Below are 17,140 nucleotides of genomic sequence, written 5' to 3'. Positions count from 1 at the left end.
CCACACTAGACTTCATCCAACTGTGTATGGAGAACAAGGGCGATGATTGCATGCCACAGCTTAAGTCATCCATCGGTGTGTGCAATCCAAAGGTGATGATGGCTTGCCATGTCAATGTCATCCGATCGTTTGAACTGTCCAAAAGGCAACGATGGAATTTAACGCCCGACGACGTCCGACAATGTGTGGTGCCCAAGGGAGATGATAGCATTTCCATTCCCAACATCGTGCGACTGTGTGTTGTCCAAGGGCAATGATGGTATGCCACGCCCGATGTTATTCGACCCTGTCTAGGTTGTTCAAGGGCGATGATGGCCTTCCACGCTCGACGTTGTTCGACCGTGTGTTCTGGACAAGGGCCATGATTGCATGCCTCGCGTGACGTTCCCCAACCGTATATGTTGTCCACGTGAGATGATGGCATACCACGCCGAAGTTGTCCCACCGTGTGTGCTGTCTATGGGCAAAGATGGCAGGTCACTCCCGACATCATCTGACCACGTGTGCTTCCTAATGTCGATGACGGCATAGCATGCACGATCTCGTCCCACCATTTATGTTGTCCAAAGGCAATAATGGCATCCCATGCCGAACATCATTCAACCATGTGTGCTACCCAAGGGACATGCGGGCATGCCACGCCCGACATCCTCCTATCGTGTGTGATGTCCAAGGGCGATGATAACATGTTACGGCCGACATCGTCCAATCGTGTATTCTTTCCAAGGGACATGATAACATCTCACACCCGATATAGTCCGACCATGTATATTGTCCAAGGGAAATGATCACATTAAATGCCCGACTTCGTCCGATTGTGTGTGCTGCCCAAGGGCGATTCTAGCTTTGCCAAAGTTGACGTTGTCCGATCGTGTGGGCTGTCCAAGGGAGATGATATCATTTCATTCCTTATGTCGTATTACTGTGTATTTAATCCAAGGGCGATGATAACATTCCATGACCATGTATGCTTCCCAAGGGCGATGAATGCCTGCCATGCCTGACGTAGTCCGACTGTGTGTGCTGTACAAGGGCCATGATTGCATGCCACACCCAATGATTTACCACCATGTGTGCTATCCAAATTTGAAGATGGCATGTCACACCTGACGTTGTTCGACTGCGTGTGCTGCCCAATGGTGATTATGGAATGCCATGCCTTACGTCTTCCTACAGCATGTGCTGCCTAATGGAGATGATGGTATGCCACGCCCGACGTAATCCGACAGTGGGTGCTTCCCAAGGGCCATGCAAGCATGTCGCGCCCGACATTATTTGATCGTAGGTGTTGTCCAAGGGCAATGATAACATGGCATGCCTGAAATCATCCGATCGTGCACGCTTTCCATAGGGGATAATAACATACCACACACAACATAGTCCGACCGTGTATGTTGTTAAAGGTAAATGATGGCATTTAACGCACGATGTCGTCTGACTGTTTGTGCTGCCCAACGGTTATGATAGCATTGCCAGGCCTGACATAGTTCGATCGTGTGTGATATCCATGGGAGATGATAAAATGTTATGCCAGACATCGTCCTACCGTGTATTCTGTCAAAGGTAGATGATGACATGCCACGCGCCACATCATATGACCCTATGTATGCTTCCCAAGGGAGATGATGGCGTGCCACGCCCGACGTAGTCTGACCGTGTGTGTTGTCCAAGGGCCATTATGGCATGCCACGCTCGATGTTGTCCCACCTTGTATGTTGTCCAAGGGCGATGATATCATGCCACGCTTAACGTGGACCCACCATGTGTGTTGTCAAAGGCCGAAGATGGCATGTAAGGCCTAACGGCGTCCCATAGCGTATGCTGCCCAATGGCGATGATGGCATGCAATGCTCGACGTTGTCTGATAGTGTGGGCAAAATTAGGGGAAATGTATTAAATGGATAAAATATTTTTCTCATAAAAGTGATTATCTAACATTAAACTACATTCTTATATGTGTTACACAGGTATTTTGAACACAACAATCTATTTTCTTTTATAAGATTCATAGCAATAAAGAATTACAATTTTCTTCAAAATTGGGGGAAACTCAAATTGAATGGGTTAAAACACGTTTTTTGGAAAATTGAGTTTTCCAAACCGCCTCTAGGGGTTTGCTTTCGTAGATATTAAAACAATAACTAAATTGAGAATAAAATGACTCAATAAGACATGTGAATCAAAAGTTGTGGCCGTTTGATATTTCACATATTTACTACTACTTTTATTGAGATTCAATCTTATATTTGGTGAAACTTTAAATGATTGAAACTTTGGGTCAAATATCCATTTAACGCAAATAAATTATTCTGCATATTTTTGAGATCTACGTGGTCATATCCTTAATTTTGTTTTGTTGTATTTTAAAAAAATATTATTAAATTTTTATTTAAATATAATAACATTATTGTAAATTAGAAAACTAATATTCTATATGCCGTATTAAGATAACATTAAAAACTAGTACAATAAGATAGGAAAATCGAGAAGCTATATTAGATTAATACGATGAGAAAACCATGATCGATAAAGGCATGCCACGCCCGACGTAGTTCGACCGTGTCTGCTGGACCAGGGTAATGATTGCATCTAAAGCCCGCCGTGATCCGATCGTGTGTGCTCACCAAGGGCAATGATGGCATGCCACGTCCGATGTTGTACGACTATATCTGCTGTCCAAGGGCAATGATGGCATGCCACGCCTGACGTCCTTCGACCTTGTATGCCTTCGAAGGGCGATGATGGAAATCCACGCCCAACGTCGTCCGTATGAGTGTGCTTCCAAAGGGCTATGATTGCATGTCACGCCAGACGTCGTCCGAATGTGTGTGATGCACAAGGGTGATAATAGAATGCCACACCCGGCCTCATCGGACCATGTGTGCTGCCCATGGGCCATGTAGACATGGCACACCCTACGTGGTCCAATTGTGTGTTCAATCCAAGGGTGATGATAACATGCTATGCCGACCTCGTCTGATTGTGTATTTTCCAAAACGATGATGGGAAGCCCCGCCCGACATTGTTCGACCGTGTGTGCTGCACAAGAGAGATGATGGCATGCCACGCTCGACGTAGTCTGATCGCATCTATTGCCCAATGGTGATGATGGCATGCCACGCCTGATATCATCCGACCGTCTTTGTTGCCCAAGGGCCATGGGGGCATGCCTCGCCCAACGTCGTCTAACTATTTGTGTAGTCCAAATAGGATTATGGCATTCCAAGTCGATGTCGTCCGTCGTGTGCTTTCCAAGGTGCGATGGTGGCATGTCAAGCCCGATGTTCTCCGACCGAGTTTAGTGCCCAAGGTCGATGATAGAATTTCCACTCCAAACTTTATCCAATTGTTTCTGTAGTCCAAGGGCAATGATAATATGCCTTGATCGACGTCGTCTGACCGTGTATGCTGTCAAAGGGCGATGATGGCATGCCACGCCCGACGTTGTTCGAAGCTGTGTATGTTGTCCAAGGTCGATGATGGCCTTCCACGCCCAACCTCATCCAACCATAAGTGCTCGACAAGGTCCTTGATGGCATGCCACGCCTGACATAGTCTGACCGTGTATGCTGTCCAAGGGCGATGATGGCATGCAATGCCCACCGTTGCCCCACCATTTGTGCATTCCAAGGGTGAAGATGGCATGTCATGCCCGACGTCATCCGACCACATATGCTTCCCAATGGCGATGATGGCATTCAACGACCAACATCATCCGACTGTGTGTGCTAACCAATGTCCATGCAAGCATGCCACGCCCGACGTTGTTCGTCCGTGTGTGCAATCCAAAGGTGATGATGGCATGCCACATCGACATCGTCCGACTGTGTGAGCTGTCCAAAGGGCAATGATGGCATTAAACACCCAAAATCATTGTTCGACCGTGTGTGCTGCCCTAGTGCGATGATAGCACCACAACGCCCAAAATCGTGTGATAGGGTGTGCATTTCAAAGACGATGATAATATTTCACAATCGATGTTGTCCGGTCTTGTATGCTTTCCAAGGGCGGTGATTGCATGCCGCGCCCGACGTCGTCTGTCCTTGTGTATTTTTTCTAAGGTAAATGATGGCATGCCACGCCCGAAGTAGTCCAACCGTGTATGTTGTCCAAGGGAGATGATGGAATGTCACGCCCGATTTCGTCCTTCTATGTATGCAGTCCAAGGGCAAAGATTGCTTTTCATGCTCAACGTCATCAAACCGCGTGTGCTGCCCAATGTAGATGATGGCATGTCATGCCCAACATCATCCGACCATGTGTGCTGCCCAAGGGACATGTGGCCATGTAACGCCCTACGTGGTTCAATCATGTGTTCAGTCATAGGGAGATCATAATATGTCACGCCCGACGTCGTCTGATCTTGTATGCTTTCCGAAGGTGATGATGGGATGCCACGCCTGATATTACCTGACGGTGTGTGCTTCCCAAGGGAGAATATGGCATGCCACGCCCGACATATTCTTATCATATAAGCCGTCAAAGGGAGATGATGGCGTGCCACGCTCGATGTCTTTTGAGCGTATGTGTTGTCTAAGAGCACTGATGGCATCTAACGCCCGACGTTGTTCGACCGTGTGTGTTGCACAAGGGCAATAAAGGGATGTCACACACGACATCGACTCTCCATGTGTGTAGTCAAAAGGCGATGATGGCATGCCACATCGACGTCGTCCTACCGTGTGTGTTGTCTAAAGGGAAATGATGACATTTGATGCCCGGCGTCATGTGAGCGTGTATGCTATCCAAGGGCGATGATAGCATTGGCAAACGTCGTCTATCCGCGTGTGCTAAGAAAGGGACATGATGGCATGTCACGCCATACATCATTCATCTGGGTGTGCTGGCGAAGGTCCATGAGGGCGTGCCAGGCTAGATATCATTCGACCACGTGTGCTACATAATTATGATGATGGATAGCCCTGTCCAACGTCATTCGACCGTTTGTGTTGTCTAAGAGCAATGATAGCATCTAACACCTGATGTCGTTCGACCGTGTGTGCTGCACAAGGGCAATAATAGCATGTCACACATGACGTCAACTATCCATGTGTGCAGTCAAAAGGCGATGATGGCATGCCATGTCAACGTCATCCTGTCGTGTGTAATGTCCAAAGGGCAATGATGACATTTGATGCCCGACGTCGTCTGACCGTTTATACAACCCAAGGACAATGATAGCATTGGCAAAAATCGTCTAACTGTGTGTGCTGGCCAAGGGCCATAAAGGGCATGCCACGCGATATGTCGTCCTACCGAGTGTGCTGCACAATTGCGATGATGGATTACCATGTCCGACATCATTGGACCATGTGTGCTGCCAAAGGATCATGCGAGCATGCCACGGCTGACGTAGTCCGATCATGTGTGCTTTCCATGGGCGATGATAACATGCCACGCCCGAGGTCGTCCGATCGCATGTGCTGCCTAATGTATATAATGGCATGCCACGCCCGACGTCAACCCGTCGTGTGTGCTACCCAAGGACTATGAAGCATGCCACGCTTGACGTCATCCGTCTATGTGTGCAGTCCAAAGGTGATGAGACATGCCACGTCGTCGTTTTCCTACCATGTGTTCTTTCAAAAGCGCAATATGGGATGGTATGAAATGCCCTACTTTTTCCGACCATGTGTGCTGCCCAAGGGAGATTCTAACATTACCACACTAAACGTCGTGTGAGCATGTGTGCAGTCCAAAGGCAATGATAAAATGTAACTCACCGACTTCGTCTGATCGTGTGTGCTTCCCAAGGTTAATGATGGAAAACCATGCTCGACATCGTCCCTCCCTGTGTATGCTGTCCAAGGGTGATTTTTGCATACAACGACTGAAGTCATCCCATCATGTGTGTTGTCCAAGGGCTAAGAGGGCTTGTCACTCCTGACGTCGTCCGACTGCTTGTGCTGCCCAAAGAAGATGATGGTATGCCACGTCTGACTGTATATGCTGCCGAATGGCGGTGATGGCATGCCACACCCGACGTCATTTGGCCGTTTGTGCTGCCAAAAGGCCATGTAGTCATGCCATGCCCGAAGTCGTCCGATTGTGTGTACTATAATATGGCAAAGATGACATGCCACATCTGACATCGTCTGACCATATGTACATTCCTAGAAAAATGATTGCATTGCCACGACCGACATCGTCCGATCGTGTGTCCTTGACAAAGGCCATGATGGCATGACACGCCTGACGTAGTCCGACCGTGTATATTGTCAAATGGCGATGATGGCTTGGCATGCCCAACGGCGTCCCACCATGTGTGCTGTCCAAGGGCGAAGATTGCATGTCACGCCCAACATCGTCCGACCGTGTGTGCTCTCCAATGGCGAAGATGGCATTCCACGCCCCATGTCATCTCACCGTATGTGCCGCCCAAGGTCAATAAAGGCATGCGACGCCCGACGTTGTTCGATCGTGTGTGCATTCCAAGGGCGATGATTACATGCTACGACTGACTTCGTTCGATTGTGTATGCTTCCAAGGAAGATGATAACATAACGTACCCTACGTAGTCAAACCGTTTACGTTGTCCAAGAGCAATGACGGCATTTAACGCTCGACATCGTCCAACCTTGTGTGCTGTCCAAGGGTGATTATAGCATTACTATGCCACATGTAGTGCAATCGTGTTGCTGTCCAAGGGCGATGATAACATGACATGTAAGACGTCGTCCCATCATATGTATTGTCCCAATGGGGAAGAGTGCATGGGACTTCCAACGTTGTCCGACCGTGTTTGCTTCCCAATGGCGAAGTTTGCATTCCACGCCCGATGTCATCTGACCGTGTGTGCCGCCCAAGGTCCATACGAGCATGCAACGCCCGACATTGTCTGGTTGTGTGTGCATTCCAAGGGAGATGATAACATGCTGCGCCTGACATCGTTCGATCGTGTATGCTTCCAAAGAAGATGATAACATTACATACCCGACGTAGCCCAACCATTTATGTTGTCCAAGGGCAATGATGGCATTTAACGCTTGACGTCGTCCGGCCTTGTGTGCTTCCCATGGTCCATGCAGGAACACTCGTGACATCTTCCGATCATGTGTGCTCTTCAAGAACATTGTTAACATACCACGCCCAACATCATCTGATCGTGTATACTTTCCAAGGGCGATGATGGCATGCCATGCCTGACGTAGTTCGACCGTGTTTGCATTCCAAGGATAATGATTACATTGCCACGGTCGACATCGTCCGACCATGTATGCTGACAAAGGGACATGAGTCATGCCATGCCCAACGTATTCCAATTGTGTGTGTTGTCCAAGTGTAATGATTGCATTGCCACGGACGACATTGTCTCACCGTGTGTGCTAACCATGGGCGATGATAAAATGACACGCCTGACGTCGGACGACTATCTATGTTATTTAAGGGCAATGATGGAATGCCACGACTGACGTAGTTCCACCATGTATGATGCCCAAGGGCAATGAGGCCATTCCACGCATGATTTCGTCTTACTGTGGGTGTTTTCTAAGGGCGATGATTGCATGGCATGCATGACGTTGTCTGATATAGTATGCTGTCCAAGGGCGATGATGGCATGCCACGCCCGACCTCATCCAACCATGTTTATGCTGTGCAATTGCGATGATTGAATGCGATGACTGATATCCTCCGACCGTGTGTTCATTCCAAGGGAGAAAATTACATCAGCGCTCGAAGTCGTCCTACCGTGTGTGTTGTCCAAATGGGAATGATGACATTTGACGCCCGACGTCATATGACCGTTTATGATACCCGTGGGCGATGATAGCATTGGCAAACAACATCTAATCGTGTGTGCTTGCCAAGGGCCATGATGGCATAACTCACCTGACGTCGTTCGACCAGGTGTGCTGGCCAAGGTCCATGAGAAAATTCCACGCTAGATGTCGTCTGACCGCATGTGCTGCACAATTACGATATTGGATTGCCACGTCCGACATCATTCGACCGTGTGTGCTGCACAAGGGCCATGCGGGCATGCCACGCCTGACATAGTCCGATCATGTAAGCCGTCAAAGGGCGATGATGGCGTGCCATGCTCGACGTTGTCCAACTATGTATGTTGTTTGAGAGCAATAATGGCATCTAACGCCCGACGTCTTTCGACTCTGTGTGCTGCACAAGGGAAATAATGGCATGTCACACACGATGTTGACTATCAATCTGTGTAGTCAAAAGTCGATGATGGCATGCCATGTCGACGTCATCATACCGTGTGTGTTGTTCAAAGGGCAATGCCGACATTTGATGCCGGACGTCCTCCGATCGTGTATGTTTTCCAAGGTCAATGATGGCAAGCCATGCTTGACATTGTCCATCCCTGTGTATGCTATCAAAGGATGATGTTGGCATACAACGCCTGAAGTCATCCCACTATGTGTGTTGTCCAAGGGCAAAGATGGCATGCCACGCCTGACATCGTCCAACTGCTTGTGCTGCCCAATGAAGATGATGGTATGCCACGTCTGAATGTATAGGCTGCCGAATGGCGATGATGGCATGCCAAGCCCAACGTCATTTGACCGTTTGAGCTACAAAAAAGCCATGTAGGAAGGCCATGCCCGAAGTCGTCTAATAGTGAGTTCTATCAAATGGCGAAGATAACATGTCATGTACGACGTCGTCTGACCGTGTGTACATTCAAAGAGCGATGATTTCATTGCCACGACCGACACCATTCAATCTTGTGTCCTTGACAAATGCCATGATGGCTTGCCATGACTGACGTAGTCCGACCATGAATGTTGTCTAAGGGCAATGATGGCTTGCCATGCCCAACGTCGTCCCACCATGTGTGCTGTCCAAGGGCGAAGATGGCATGTCACGTCCAACATCGTCCGACCGTGTGTGCTTCCCAATGGAGAAGATGGCATTCCACGCCCCATGTCATCTCACTGTATGTGCCGCCCAAGGGCAATAAAGGCATGCAACGCCCGACGTTGTTCGATCGTGTATGCATTCCAAGGGCGATGATTACATGCTAGGGCTGACTTCGTTCGATTGTGTATGCTTCCAAGGAAGATGATAACATGACGTACCCTATGTAGTCCAACCGTTTATGTTGTTCAAGGTCAATGATGGCATTTAACGCTCGACATCGTCCAACCTTGTGTGCTTCCCAAGTGTGATTATAGCATTACTATGCCATATGTAGTGCGATCGTGTGTGCTGTCCAAGGGCGATGATAACATGCCATGCCTAACGTCGTCCAACCGTATGTATTGTCCCGACGGCGAAGAGTACATGGGATGCCCAACGTTGTTCGACCGTGTTTGCTTCCCACTGGCAAAGTTTGCATTCCGCGCCCGATGTCATCTGACCGTGTGTGCTGCCCAAGGACAATACGAGCATACCACGCCCGACGTTGTCTGATTGTGTGTGCATTCCGAGGTAGATCATAACATGCTACGCCTGACTTCGCTCGATCGTGTATGCTTCCAAGGAAAATGATAACATTACATATCCGACGTAGCCCAACCGTTTATGTTGTCCAAGGGAAATGATTGCATTTAACGCTCGACGTCGTCCGACCCTGTGTGCTGCCCAGGGTCCATGCAGGAACACTTCTGACATCTTCCGATCATGTGTGCTCTTCAAGAACATTGTTAACATACCATGCCAAACATCATCTGATCGTGTATACTTTCCAAGGGCGATGATTGCATGCCATGCCTGACGTAGTTCGACTGTGTTTTCATTCCAAGGGCGATGATTACATTGCCACAGTCGACATAGTCCGACCATGTATGCTGCCCTAGGGACATGAGTCATGCCACGCCTAATTTCGTCTTACTGTGGGTGTTTTCCAAGGGCGATGATTGCATGGCATGCATGACATTGTCTGATATAGTATGTTGTCCAAGAGAGATGATGGCATGCAACGCCCAACATCGTCTGATCCTGTTTATGATGTGCAATTGCGATGATTGAATGCGACGCCCGATATCCTCCGATTGTGTGTTCATTCCAAGGGAGAAAATTACATGCCACGCTCAACGTCGCCCTACCGTATGTGTTGTCCAAATGGAAATGATGACATTTGATAACCGACGTCGTTCGACCGTTTATGCTACCCGAGGGCGATGATAGCATTGGCAAACAACGTCTAATCGTGTGTGCTGGCCAAGGGCCACGATGGCATAACTCACCAGACGTCGTTCGACCAGGTATGCTGGCCAAGGTCCATGAGAAAATTCCACGCGAGATGTCATCTAACCGCGTGTGCTTCACAATTGCGATAATGGATTGCCACGTCCGACGTTATTCGACCGTGTGTGCTGCCCAAAGGCCATGCGGGCATGCCACGCCTGACATAGTCCGATCATGTAAGCCGTCAAAGGGCGATGATGGCATGCCATGCTCGACGTCGTCCAACCGTGTGTGTTGTCTAAGAGCAATAATGGCATCTAATGCCCGACGTCTTTTGACTCTGTGTGCTACACAAGGGAAATAATGGCATGTCACACACGATGTTGACTATCAATGTGTGTAGTCAAAAGTCGATGATGGCATGCCATGTCGACGTCATAATACCGTGTGTGTTGTTCAAAGAGCAATGATGACATTTGATGCCCGACGTCGTCCGACCGTGTATGCTACCCAAGGGCGATGATAGCATTAGCAAACGTTAACCGTGTATGCTAGGCATGGGACACGATGGCAGACCACGCCAGACGTCGTTTGAACGGGTGTGCTGGCCAAGGTCCATGAGAGCATGCTACGCAAGATGTCGTACGACCGCGTGTGCTGCACAATTGCGATGATGGATTTCCACGTCCAACGTCATTCGACCGTTTGTGCTTCTGAAAGTCCATGCGGGCATGCTACACCTGACGTTGTTCGATAATTTGTGCTTTCCAAGGGTGATGATAATATGCAACGCCCGATGTCGTCAAATCGCATGTGCTACCTAATTGAGATAATAGCATGCCACGCCCGACTTCATCTGTTTCTGTGAGCTACCCAAGGGCTATGCAGGCATACCACGCTTGATGTCATCCATCCATGTGTGCAGTCCAAAGGGGATGAGACATGCCACTTCGTCATTGTCCAACCATGTGTTATTTCCAAAGGGCAATACTGGATGGAATTGAACGCCCTACTTTTTCCGACCATGTGTGCTGCCCAAGGGAGATTTTAACATTACCACACCTAACGTCGTCTGAGCGTGAGTGCAGTCCAAAGGCAATGATAAAATGTAACTCTCGACTTCTTTCGATCGTGTATGCTTTCCAAGGTCAATGATGGAAAGCCATGCTCGACATCGTCCATCCCTGTATATGCTATCAAAGGATGATATTGGCATACAACGCCTGAAGTCATCCCACTATGTGTGTTGTCCAAGGGCAAAGATGGCATGCCACGCCTGACGTCGTCCGACTGCGTGTGCTGCCCAATGAAGATGATAATATGCCATGTCTGAGTGTATAGGCTGCCGAATGGCAATGATGGCATGCCAAGCCCGACGTCATTTGACCATTTGTGCTACCAAAAAGCTATGTAGGAAGGCCATGCCCGAAGTTGTCCGATAGTTTGTGCTATAAATGGCAAAGATAACATGTCATGTACAACGTTGTCTGACCGTGTCTACATTCAAAGATCAATGATTGCATTGCCACTACCGACACCATCCGATCTTGTGTCCTTGACAAAGGCCATGATGGCTTGCCATGACTGACGTAGTCCGACCATGAATGTTCTCTAAGGGCGATAATGGCTTGCCATGCCCAACATCGTCCCACCATGTGTGCTGTCAAAGGGCGAAGATGGCATGTCACACCCAACATCGTCCGACCGTGTGTGCTTCCCAATGGCGAAGATGGCATTCCACGCCTCATGTCATCTGACCGTATGTGCGTCCAAAGGCAATAAAGGCATGCGACACCCGACGTTGTTCGATCGTGGGTAAATTCCAAGGGCGATGATAACATGCTATGACTGACTTCGTTCGATTGTGTATGCTTCCAAGGAAGATGATAACATGACGTACCCTATGTAGTCCAACCATTTATGTTGTCCAAGGGCAATGATGTCATTTAACGCTCGACATCGTCCAACCTTGTTTTCTGCCCAAGGGTGATTATAGCATTACTATATCACATGTAGTGCGATCGTGTGTGCTGTCCAAGGGCGATGATAACATGACATGCCCGAAGTCTTCCAATCGTGTATGCTGTCCAAGGGAGATGATGGCATGCCACGCCTTACATTGTTCGACCCTGTGTATACTTCCTAAGGGAGACGATGGCCTACCATGCCCGAAGTAGTTCGACCGTGTGTGTTGTCCAAGGGACATCATGGCATGTCACGCTAGACTTCATCCGACTCTTTATGCAGTCCAAGGGCGATGATGGCATGCCACGCCCCACAACGTCTAATCGTGTTTGCTATCCATGGGCAAAGATTGCATGTGACGCCTGACGTCGTTCGACTACGTGTGGTGCCCAATGCCGTTGACGGTATGCCATGATCGACATCGTCCGACCATGTGTGAAAAATTAAGAGAAATGTTAAATTGAACGGGTTAAAAGCTTTTAATCATAAAATATATTATCTAACATTAAATTTGACATTCTAAGATGTATTTCGAGCTCTAAAATCTAATATCTTTTATCAGATTCATAGCAATAAAGAATAACAATTTTCTTCAAAATTTGGGAAATTCAAAAATGAATGGGTTAAAAGATGTTTTTTGGAAAATTGACTCGTCCAAACCTCATATGGCGATTTGTTCGGTAGATCTAAAGAAAATAACCATATTGAGATAAAAATTTACCTCAATCGGACATCTTAGTCAAAAGTTATGGCCACTTGATATTTCACAAATTTACAACTACTTTTTTTTAGCTTCAATCTTTGATTTAGTGAAACATCAAATGATTAAAACTTTGGGCTCGAATATCCGTTTGACGCAATTTTGTTTTTATTCTTCATATTTTTGACATCTACTTTGTCATATCCATAATTTGGTTTATTTTTTTAAAAAAATATTAATATATGTTTATTTATATAAAATAATATAAAAGTAAAACTAGAAAAGTAATATGCTTCGTGCTGTATTAATAAAAAATGAAAGACTAGTACAACACGATGGGAAAATCCAGAAGATATATTAGATTAGTTTGAATGCGACAACCACGATGGATAATGGCATGCAACGCCCGGCGTATTCCAATCGCCTGTGTTGCCCCTGGGAAATGATGGCATCTAATACCTGATGTAATCCGACCGTGTGTGCTGCCTAAGTGCGATGATAGCATGCCACGCACGATGTCGTCTGACCGTGTGTGCTGCCCAAGGGCCATGATGTCATTCCACAACCGACGTAGTCTGATCGTGTGTGATGCCCAAGCGCGTGATGGCTTTGCCACGGCTGACATCATCTGATGGCATGGCACGTCAAACGTCGTCTGACCCTCTATGCTATCCAAAGGCGATGATTTATGCTACGCCCGACGTCGTTCGACCTTGTCTATGTTGTCCAATTGCGATGATGGCATACCATGGATGACATCATCCGACCGTGTGTGTATTTCAAGCGCCATGTTGGCATGCTAAGCTAGACTTCATTCGACTGTGTATGTTGCACAGTGGAGATGATTGCATGCCACGCCCGACGTCGTCCGTCTGCGTGTGCAATCCAAAGGTGATGATGGCATGCCATGTCGATGTCGTCCGACCGTGTGTACTGTCTAAAGGTCAATGATTGCATATAACGCCTGACGACGTCCGAATGTGTGTGGTGCCCAAGGGCGATGATAGCATTACCATGCCCAACATCGTCCGACCATTTGTGTAGTCCAAGGGCGATGATAACATGCAATGCCTAACATCGTCCGACTGGTTATGTTGTCCAAGGGAGATTACGGTATGCAACGCCCAATGTTATTGGACCCTGTCAATGTTGTTCAAGGGCGATAATGGTTTGCCACGCTCGACGTCGTTCGACCATAAGTTCTTGCCAACGGCCATAATTGCATGCCTCGCCTAACATTCTCCAACCGTATATTCTATCCAAGTGCAATGATTGCATACCACGCCAAAGTCGTCCCACCGTGTGTGTGCTGTCCAAGGTCAAAGATGGCATGGCATACCCGACATCATCCGACTGCTTGTGCTTCCTAATAGCGATGATGGCATAGAACACACGATCTCGTCCCACCATTTATGTTGTCCAAAGGAGATGATGGCATCCCACACGTGATGTCATCCAACAATATATGCCGCCCAAGGGCAATGCGGGTATGCTACGCCCGACATCGTACGATAGTTTATGTATTCCAAGGGCGATGATAACCTGTAATGCCCGACATCGTCCGATCGTGTATACATTCCAAGGGTGATGATAACATGTCACACCTGACAAAGTCCGACCATGTATATTGTCCAAGTGCAATGATCACATTTATCGCCAATCGTCATTAGACTGTATGTGCTTCCCAAGGGCGTTATAATACTACCAAGGCTGACGTAGTCCGGTTGTGTGTGATGTCCAAGGGAGATGAAAACATGTCATTCCTGACGTTGTCCAACTGTGTATCCTATTCAAGGGTGATGATTACATTATATGCCCGACATTGTGCGACCATACATATGCTACCTAAGGCCGATGAAATCCTGCCACGCCTTACGTAGTTCGACTGTGTGTACGTTGTCTAATTGCGATGATGGTATGACATGCCTGACATCATCCGACCGTGTGTGCATTCGAAGGGTGATGATGGCATGCCACGCCCGACGTAGTTCTACCGTATATGCTATCCAAGGGCGATTATAGCATGCCATGCTCGACATAGTATGAGTGTGTGTTCTGTTCAAGCTCCATGATGACATTCCACACTAGACTTCATCCAACTGTGTATGGAGAACAAGGGCGATGATTGCATGCCACAGCTTAAGTCATCCATCGGTGTGTGCAATCCAAAGGTGATGATGGCTTGCCATGTCAATGTCATCCGATCGTTTGAACTGTCCAAAAGGCAACGATGGAATTTAACGCCCGACGACGTCCGACAATGTGTGGTGCCCAAGGGAGATGATAGCATTTCCATTCCCAACATCGTGCGACTGTGTGTTGTCCAAGGGCAATGATGGTATGCCACGCCCGATGTTATTCGACCCTGTCTAGGTTGTTCAAGGGCGATGATGGCCTTCCACGCTCGACGTCGTTCGACCGTGTGTTCTGGACAAGGGCCATGATTGCATGCCTCGCGTGACGTTCCCCAACCGTATATGTTGTCCACGTGAGATGATGGCATACCACGCCGAAGTTGTCCCACCGTGTGTGCTGTCTATGGGCAAAGATGGCAGGTCACTCCCGACATCATCTGACCACGTGTGCTTCCTAATGTCGATGACGGCATAGCATGCACGATCTCGTCCCACCATTTATGTTGTCCAAAGGCAATAATGGCATCCCATGCCGAACATCATTCAACCATGTGTGCTACCCAAGGGACATGCGGGCATGCCACGCCCGACATCCTCCTATCGTGTGTGATGTCCAAGGGCGATGATAACATGTTACGGCCGACATCGTCCAATCGTGTATTCTTTCCAAGGGACATGATAACATCTCACACCCGATATAGTCCGACCATGTATATTGTCCAAGGGAAATGATCACATTAAATGCCCGACTTCGTCCGATTGTGTGTGCTGCCCAAGGGCGATTCTAGCTTTGCCAAAGTTGACGTTGTCCGATCGTGTGGGCTGTCCAAGGGAGATGATATCATTTCATTCCTTATGTCGTATTACTGTGTATTCAATCCAAGGGCGATGATAACATTCCATGACCATGTATGCTTCCCAAGGGCGATGAATGCCTGCCATGCCTGACGTAGTCCGACTGTGTGTGCTGTACAAGGGCCATGATTGCATGCCACACCCAATGATTTACCACCATGTGTGCTATCCAAATTTGAAGATGGCATGTCACACCTGACGTTGTTCGACTGCGTGTGCTGCCCAATGGTGATTATGGAATGCCATGCCTTACGTCTTCCTACAGCATGTGCTGCCTAATGGAGATGATGGTAAGCCACACCCGGCTTCATCTTATCGTGTGTCATGCCTAAGGGCCATAAGATCATGCCACGCCCAACTTCATTTTATCGTGTGTCATGCCTAAGGGCCATAAAAGCATGCCACGCCCGACTTCATCCGTTTGTGTCTGTTGTCAAAGGGAGATGATAACATTCCACAGCCGACGTCATATAATTGTGAAAGCTTTCCTAGGGCGATAATGGCAATTAATTTTTTGGAGTATCAATCTTTGATTTGGTAAAACTTCAAATGATTGAAACGTTGGGATAAAATATCCTTTTGATGCTTTTTTCTATTATTAATATTTTTTTGGAGATCTATGTGGTCATATCCTTAATTTGGTATAGCTTTTTCTTAAAAAAAACTTTTATTTTTATTTCTATAGAAAATATAAATTTAAAACTAGAAAGGTAATATAATTTATGTCGTATTATGTTAAAAATGAAAGACTTGTAAAACAGGATGAGAAAATTGAGAAGACATATTATATTAGTAGGAATGTAACAATCATGATCAATTATGGCATACCACGCCCGACGTCTTCCAACCATGTGTGCTGCTTAAGGGTGGTAATGGCTGATATACTGTCATTTTACGGTAAAATTAATACTTTTTCCTTAAGTTTAGTGTGTCCAAAAGCCTTTTTTGTGCTAATTTTTACATAAGTTTCTCTTTGTTTTGCAGGAAATCTGTCAAAAGTTAAATGCAGAGATTTTAAGCGAAAAAATGCAGAAGAGATCACCTACGGAGCTTATGACGGTCCGTCGTGCTTGTGACGGTCTGTAGGTGGCAGCAGTGCAGCTGCTGAAGGAAGATGGGGAAGTCCAACCAAGTGTGGGGTTACGAAGCTTGTGACAGTCCGTCGTGTCTATGACGGTCTATCCTGCAGGTTAGTCATGATTTTTAGAGAAGTGATCCCAGTACCCATATTCCAAGAGTTGAAGTGTTTTGAAATGAAGGCCCTCGACGGACCATTGTGCCTATGACGGTCCGTCATACTTGGCGTCGAGGGTAATGAAGAAGAGCAGGAGAAGAAATTGCATAAGTATGGGACGACGGAGTCCATGACGGTCCGTCCTGCACAACCGTTCTT

The sequence above is a fragment of the Solanum lycopersicum genome, chromosome 12, assembly GCF_036512215.1.
Source record: "Solanum lycopersicum chromosome 12, SLM_r2.1".
NCBI classification, from domain to species: domain Eukaryota; kingdom Viridiplantae; phylum Streptophyta; class Magnoliopsida; order Solanales; family Solanaceae; genus Solanum; species Solanum lycopersicum.
This window is presented reverse-complemented; position numbering follows the sequence as displayed.